An 8,699-nucleotide genomic window follows, 5' to 3' on the forward strand; every position below is an offset into this window, starting at 1 on the left:
ATATATATATAAAATTGAGAGAGAGAGAGAGAGAGAGAAGAAATTTGAAAAAAGTCAAGAAATAAAAATTAAAAATAAGAGAAAAAATAAAGTGCTTCTTTCAGGTTATGTCTCTGCTGTCACAATAGATAACATAGGCAGCAGTGTGCAGGTCTAAGTGAATTAGTCTCATCAAGGAAGCATCAGTCCACTGAGATTCGGGCTGATTTCTGGCTGTAAGACCCAAGCTGAGGTCACTGACCTTCTGCTGGATTGAACTCTGCGAGTTCCAGCTGCTCTTCCTCTGAAGATAGCCCAGGTTCTAATAGAAGGTGGTGATCCCTCCAACTTATGAACTGCAATGCTCTGGTGTGCCTTTATTGAAGAGATTTTCTTCACTTTTCCAGTTGGTTTCAATTTTCATCAAGGAGCCTCTGAGTCCCTCTCTCTGTTGTTCACTTTTGCTCTATCTTCTGGCACTAGCAATAGCCTTTATGACCCCTGTGCCTCTGCAGTACTGGCGTGTGGCTCAGCTCCTCGGCGGCTTGGCTCCTCAGAGGTCAGGGGAGGTCTGGAGGTGGTGCTGCTGGTGGTCCATGCAGCTCCATGGAAATTTAAATTTGAAAAATAAACTTGATCCCTCAATAACAAGGCATACTGTGTTGATTTATGGGAATTCAGAATGGGTGAAGTTGAAGGACCTATAAATAACATTTTAGAGTCTCTCTTTTGACCTTGTGATACTTTTTGAGATGAGAGGAGGTGGCTTATATTTCAAACTTTTGATTGATAATGTAAGACTCAGTCTGGCTTCAGGGCAGTGTGAGATGGTTATATTTGGCCTCTTAAAGTGTACTGCACAACAAATTTTTAATTCCTTTCTTTTCCCGGTTAACAATGAATGTTATAGATTCTTATTCGCTTGAAACAGTATAGACATTTCATAAGTATGAGGCTTTCTTTTCTTCTTTCTAGCTCAACTATTTGTTTATGCTCTCTATACCAAAGTGAATCTTGAGAATGTAGGAGGGATAAAAGGAGATCTTTTATCTAAGGAAAACTGTTCTTGGTAATGGTAAGGTATTATATATTATGACCGGTTTTATTTTATCAGAAAATCCTGTTGATATGAGCATTTCAATGTTTTTGGAGAACTCCCAACACTTTAATATCATGGTAAGTTGTAGTTTATATTAAAGTTCAGTTAAATAAGATCTCTGAAACTTGATGTGGTCTACCAAAAATTTAATCGGTTGAGAAATGCAGAATTGTTTGGTCAGATGAAGCAAAGGCTTTCAGATTTGTCACTGAGATTTTATTTCTATGGAAAAACAAAGAAGTAATTGTAGTTTGAATGAACTGATACTGACAAATATATTTGAGTAGATTCATCCCTTCTCCTTTTCTATGGCAGACACTGATTATCCAGTGCTCAGTGGTTGCACAAAGCACCTTGATTAAAGATTCTCTTACATTGTTCATCTCTTTTTATTGCACAGATGGAGTCAATGTTTCTTGCAATCACTTTCATCAATTTTACAGACAACATGAAAAGATGAGTCTCAAAGAATCACTTCTCTTTTTTTAATATCCTCTGTTGATTGGCTTATAGTTAGAATTTATTGATTATTTTAAAAATAAGGATGAATTTGGGGAATTAAGGAAAAGAAATGTAAAGTCAATATCTAGTACATGTCTAAAAAAACTCACTGCTCTCACTATGAATGTATTTTTCTTTCTTTTCCCTTATTTCTCTTATTTTATTTTCCTTTCTTTCTAAGTGTGACAGGAATGTTCACACCAAGATTTCTAAGTGCAGTATTTGGAAGATTCTTTCATCAGCTTAGCACCGATAAAAATGTCATCTTGACCTTGTTTCTGAAAGATGCCTCAACCTTACTAATTATGCAATCTCCATTGCTATTCAGTGAAAATTTCTAGATAATGAAGACCCTTTGATTAAGGAAATTCCCTAATTATATAGAATCTCTCATTATAAAACACCCATAACACATTGATTGTAGTTTCATCATTAGGGAATCCATTGCTTAACACAAATATATTACAACAAGAATTTGATTAACCAAAGTCAATATTAGCCTGGAGATATTTTGAACCAGTAAAAAAATCAAATTGCCTTAGCAGTTCAAAGATGTGCTTTAATTCGTGACAGTGAAAATAAATATTGTACAGTAGACTTTAGATTTCTATGTAATGCTTAATAATTTGACTATGCCTCTCAATCTGACATTTTAAATTTTATTATTAAAATATTAATGAATACAAAAAGAATTATATAATGAATTATTACATACCCTTCATTCAGCTTTAATTATTACCAATATATTTGTCATCTTGTACCATCAATCCCCTTCACTTTTTTCTGTTTGCTACAATAACAACAAATTCTAGATATATTATTTTACTCATAACCACTTCAGTATTCACTGCTGTCAATCTGTTCTTATGCAATTAAAATGACTGTAAGTACTAATACATTATACTACATTATACTGTTATTATATTATAACATCATTAAGTTATCACAAGAATTTTGTAAAGATTGTCATTACTCTTGAGCAGATTTATATATATAAAAATCTTTCATGTGACTAAATATTTTCAGGACTACTGAATAGTGACAAGTGGTTCCCAACCTGGAATATCTAACTCTACAAATAACTAACTCAGTTTGCTATCATGCCATGAAAATGATCATACCAAGTAACAGGCTGATGCTTGGGTACTAGACTTTACTTTTCTGAACAGTCTTTTCTGATTCTTTCAGACCTGGGCACAAAGTAAGAGGCTGAAGAGCCAGGCGTGGTGGTGCACGCCTGTAATCCCAGCACTTGGGAGGCTGAGGCAGGAGGATTGCTGTGAGTTTGAGACCAGGTTGGGGTACATAGTGACTTCCAGGTCAGTCTCATCTACATAGTGAGACCCTGTCTCAAAACAAAACAAAATAAAACAAAACAACAACAAAGTAAGAGGCTGAGAGTGGCCAAGGGAAATGGCCAATGGAGATGTGTGCTAAGGATGTCCCTTTATGTTGATGTTCTGACATCTGGGGACTTGCTGTTTCTGGAGAAACTGCTCCTTCTGGGGCTTCCTATTCTGGGAGATAGTTAAAGGACTTATTTGCAAGTGTGTTTTTCACATGCAAACCAATAAATCAAAGCCCTTAGCCCACAATTGTCTTCAGTTTCTAGACCTCATAATTCAGGCCACTGTCAACCTGCTCTAGTTATTCCAGGTCCAGGTACCAGACAACTAGGGAGAGACCAATGCTCCACAACCTGCATAAATTATTCAAAGCAAGCCAGGCATGGTGGTGGTGCACTCCTACTATCCTAGTACTGGGGAGGCAGGAGGATCCAAGAGTTTGAGGCCAGCCTGGGATACATAGTGAGATCAAGGCAAGCCTGTGCTACAAAGCAAGATTCTGTCTCAAAAAATAACAAACAAATGATTAATTAATTAATTAACAATTCAAAGCAGCCAATCCTAAATTGGTTTACATTGTCTCAACCTTTCCTCTCAGTGGAACCCACAATAAAGACTCAGACCCACAGTTCCCTCCCTCCCTCTGCCTCTTGACCAACCCTAGTGTTTCCAGTATGGCCCAGTATGCACAGCATGCTCTCTTCTCTTGGGAACCATGACTGTAAGAAACTGTCTGTGGGCTGAGTGTTATCCCTTGTGTTGAATATCAAGGACTTCCTGCTGGATGACCTGGCAAAGTAATTGGAAGCAGGTGAGAATCTGTGGTTACATAATCAAGTTGGAGTTCAAATGCTACAAAAGAACTGCCATAGAGACAGGCATTGAAGTCACCAACACATGAAAGTTTTCACAATTGCACTTCCGTAGGCAGAACCACCATTGAATGGTGGTCACACAGTCATCTTGCTAGCTTCTTGAGGTAGGTTCTGTTCAGGGAGAATTCTGCTCTTTCTGCAGTATGAATGTTATGTCCAGTGTCTACCTTCCCTTAGAAGGCAATATCTTGCATGTGCTTGTGTTGATATCTCCATTCCACCCCATCCTGAAATAGGAACAATTATTTTCAAGTTGAATAAGGATTCACAGAATATCCTATAAATTTTGAGTGGAGAATTCTTCTAAATGAGAATAGAACATCAACACATGGTGTTTGTCAGCTTCATGGTGCGATTGATGGGAAGCCAGTGAAGAATGTTCTGACTTAATATCCTGAATGAAAAATCTGTGAGCTTTGTCTTCTCTTTAGTAGCGTCGTGTTAGGCTCTGAAGTGTTCTTGCTTTAAACACTGTTTTGAATAAAGCTAAGAGAGAACAATACTACATTTTTTTCTTTTTAATTAAAGTGTCACATTTTGAAAGGGACTTGCTATTAAAAAGTTGACAGTCTACTCTCAATTTGCTTGTTGATGTATTTAGATGTGTTTGAGAAACCATTTCACAAAGTCAAAGTTCTGGGAAGATGTAAGCTTTCATTTTTAGCCTCTTCGCTCAAAGCAATAAATTCACATAGCAATAGTAGCTTAATCTTCCTCAATTTGTGCACACTTGTTTTTAATCCATGAAGAGCTCTTAAATTAGCATTACGGATATTGTGATGGATTATGAGACACCTTAAATAAGATGCCAGATGCTGCACAATTGTCTGTTACTCTGTTTGAATCTAGTGTAACAAATGCTGCATCTCTGTAACTGAGGTTTCTTACTTAATCTGAGCACAATATGGAGAAACACATTTATAATCCTGTGCTTTGTACAATCGAAAGAGAGCTTCTGTAGATCCTGGCACTAAGACAGGTAAGATCACAGATTTGGAGAGTATCCTCAATAGCCATCTTTGAAGGGTTCAGGTGTTGCTCATAAAGCCAAATTCACTCTTGGAGTGAGTTCTGTGCTCCATGTTTGTTAACTTCGTGACTGTTCTGAGACCAGGGTATAAAATCTGTCACACAGAGTATACTTAACTACCTTTTTATCTCTGACAAAGGAGTCAAACACTTTCACTGGAAGAAAGATAGCCTCTTTAATAAATGGTGCTTGAAAAATTGGTTTTCCACATGCCAAAGATTAAAACTAGACCAATATCTTTCACCACACACTAACCTAAAATCAAAATGAATCAAATATCTAAATATTAAAACAGAAACATTAAATCTACTGGAACAGAGAATAGGTAGAACACTTGAGGATAAATAAGTAGGCAAAGACTTCATGAACAAAACCCAGACAAATGGGAAATACTACAAAGGATTAACAACTGGAATTTCATCTTATTAAAAAGCTTTTGCACACCAAGATAAACCACCAACAGAGTGAGAGACAACCCACAGAGTTGGACAAAAATTTTACCAGCTCTTCAGATAAAGGACTATTATCAAGAATATATAAAGGACTAAAAAAAATAAAAAAAAACCAGACCCCTCAAATTTAAAGACCCAATGCAAAAATGGGCATCTGGAATGAAAAGACACTTCTCAGATGAAAAATTAGAAACAGCAAATAAATATATGAAAAACTGTTCAAAATCACTGGTCATTCATGAAATGCAAATTAAAACAATACTGAGATTTTACCTCACTCCAGAAATAATGGCTGCTATCAAATCTACCCAGGAAAATGTAAAAATGGAATTAAAGTGTTTGAAGGCGAGTAGGGAAGGGGAGGGTGAAGGGAGGGTGGGGACAAGGAGAAAAAATGAGAACCAAGACCCGGCATGTAAAGGTACAAGATCCCAGTAATGAATGTAACTATACCATTTACCTAGAATGTACCAATAAATTAAATTTAAAAAAAAAGAAATCTACCAGGTTCAGGAGGACCAAAAGTTCTATGAACTGGACACATGGTTATGATCTGTGAGGAGTTTGGGGGTTCTAGAGCCCAAAAGACTTGAAGAGTTTGTAGGACCTAGAGGAATCCCTAAGGATAAAGCTAAATTTTACCTAGGTAGTTAATGGCTGTCGTCTAGGAAAACTACAAAACCTGGGCAAAACAGGAGACCACACGATGGACATTCCAGGCTGCCTTCTGTACACAAGACAGGCTCAGCCCCACACCTGACCCTGCACACTCTGCATAATATCCATGGGGTTTCTGCCATGGCTCAGTTTATGCTCTTCTCAGCAGAACACCACGAAGTCTTGGCTGAATACAAGAAAGGAGTTGGAACCTTAATAGGCAGGCCAGAACCACTCCTATAATGCTCCCTGCATGCTCCAGTCAGCCCCTGACCAGCTGGTTATGTAACAAATAAGTCTGTGTCCATGCGGGGCGGTGGCCGAAGAGTAGAAATGACCATTTGCAAGCTCATGGCAATTCAGTGGGCCCTTGAGCCAGACTGGTTCCAGTGCCTCTCAGATGGAGAGGCATTTTGGGAGGAAGCAAGTTCCCTAAAAAGAGCAAGAAAGTCTGTAGACCGATCACTTTTGTTTCTGGACAACCATCTGCGCCTACAAGAAGAATCAGATATCCTTCAGAAAAGCACGATCATTGCACTGATTGAAGGTGGACATGTGATGGAGGAGAAGCTCAGGTCAGCACGAGAGTCAGCCAAGAGGCCTGTAGGCAGCTTCCTTCTGGACAGCTTTCCAGGGCATCCAACAACCCTGGAGACCAGACTGCAGTAGGCGTCATTAGTGACTGTGGATCTGCCCGAGGACAAACCAAGCCTCATTTGTAGTGTCAGCTGGCCAGATGAGGTGCTCAAGTGTATCGAAAGAGGAGTGGACCTATCTGAGAGGTTTTTTCCTTATCTAGTGACAGAACGGGATGTGTCCTGACATTCAACTTGGATTACCAGCCAAATCCTGAAGAGACATTATTACAACAAAATGGGATACAAGAAGAAATAAAATATGAGATCAAATAAACAAAATTAAAACAACTGATTTTAACAAAAAAATGACAACATTTGAAATCAATCTGAAGGAAAAAAAAAAGTACTAGGAGGACTTTAGCCCCCTGGTGAAAAGAAAATTGCTGTTACCACTGTAAGAATCACACTCGTGCATACATCCACCATCTGCTGGTGACCAATGAGCTGCTGGCCAGGGACCTGATTATGATGCACAATTTTGAATACTACTTTGGATTTTTTTCACTCCATCTGGGAAGCACGAAAAAGTGACAGACTGGCACAGTTGAAAGAGCCCACTCACAGGCAAGCATCCGGAGAGCTGGCAAATACAAATCTGACTCTGCATTGAGCATGGACCGTGGTTATAACACGGGAAGAAGTGCAGAAGAAATGATCTTAGCTTTTTGTGGTTGTTGTTGTTGTTGTTTTCTGTTTTTTGTTTTGTTTTGTTTTTAGACAGGGTCTCACTATGTAGTTCAGGCTGGTCTTGAACTATGTAGTGCAAGCTGGCTTTGAACTCACAGTGATCCTCCTGCCTCAGCCTCTTAAGTGCTGGGATTACAGGCATGTGCCACCATGCCTGGAATGATTTTAGAGTTAAGAATTTATATTTAAGGGTAAAAATATGCTAAATTAAAGAATATAAAAAATATGAGTAAAATAAAGAATCGATCTTTCAAGCTGCCCATATAATAATGGCCTTGCCAAATTTGGTGAATCATATACCTGTAATTTCAGTATTTAGGAGGCAAGGATAGGACTGCAAGTTGAAGGCCTGCCTGGGCACATTAGTGAGAGTCTGTCCCAAAGTAAAAAGTAAAAAGGAGGACTGAGGATTTAGCTCAGTGGCCCCAAGCCTGCCTGACAAGTGCAAGGTCCTGAGTTGGATTTCCAGTACCCCCCCCACCATAAAAAAGTAAAACGGGCTGGTGATGTAGCTCAGTGGTAGAGTAATTGCCTAGATCATACAGGCTGCTGGGCTCAATCTTTAATACCACACAAAAAATAAAAAGAAAAAGAAAGAAGAAGAAAAGACATAAATGGCATAGATCGATGAGAAAGGGTTGAATCATGATCTTTAAAATGTCTAGGCTACTTCTTATTACAGTAGACCCTTGACTTACAAATGCAATTCATTCCAGATGGCTAGTTGTAACTCAAGTTGGTCAATTGAAAGCTCAGGCTCCTCTACACAGCCTTCAAAGTCTCTCTCTCTCCTATGTTCAGGCAGATCTCAGTATCCTGAGAAAGACATTGGCCTGATATTTCTTAGTTAACCCCACACAGCAAAGGATGTTGTAATGCTTCTTCCAGAAATCTTTAAGGGTTGAATATATCTGAGACCATCTGGAAGCACAAGTGATTAGCATTTGGGTCGTAACTCAAGACTTTGTAAGTTAAATCTAAAATTCTGATCCTACATTCTAAAATGGCTCTTCTTCCTAAAATGGTTCCTGCTTATGGAAATAAGTTATTTGGCAGGGAGGGGTCGGTGAAACCTAGCCCTCTAGAGAAGCAAAACCTAACATTTTGCTCCACCCTGCTACCCACATGATCCAATCACCCTGCCCCTTGTTGCCAGCCCCACAGTAACGACCAATTCTCAACCCTCAAGATAAACTCCCCACTGCTCAGCCCTTTACAAACCTCACCCCAGTTGGTCTCACCCTCTCTCACTATAGTTTGAAGCAGCTTGGCAGCCACCCCTTACCCCCAATGAGCCTTTCCTCGGGTGCTCCTTTTTTGGCTCATTTTTTTTCAAAAAACACTTCATAAAAACTATACTGGTCATATAATAGTTGGAGGAGGAGGAGGGGGAGGATGAGGAGGAGGGGGAGAAGGAGGAGGAGGAGGAGGAGGA

At 39.0% G+C, this 8,699-nt stretch overlaps 1 pseudogene; it reads left to right on the plus strand.

The window, feature by feature from the left end:
- The first annotated feature begins 5,886 nt into the window (after positions 1–5,886).
- Positions 5,887–7,187, plus strand: LOC104874439 (annotated as a pseudogene).
- The last annotated feature ends 1,512 nt before the right edge of the window (positions 7,188–8,699 follow it).

Source organism: Fukomys damarensis, unplaced genomic scaffold, assembly GCF_012274545.1.
Source record: "Fukomys damarensis isolate Sample0158 unplaced genomic scaffold, DMR_v1.0_HiC HiC_scaffold_73766, whole genome shotgun sequence".
Taxonomy (NCBI): Eukaryota; Metazoa; Chordata; class Mammalia; order Rodentia; family Bathyergidae; genus Fukomys; species Fukomys damarensis.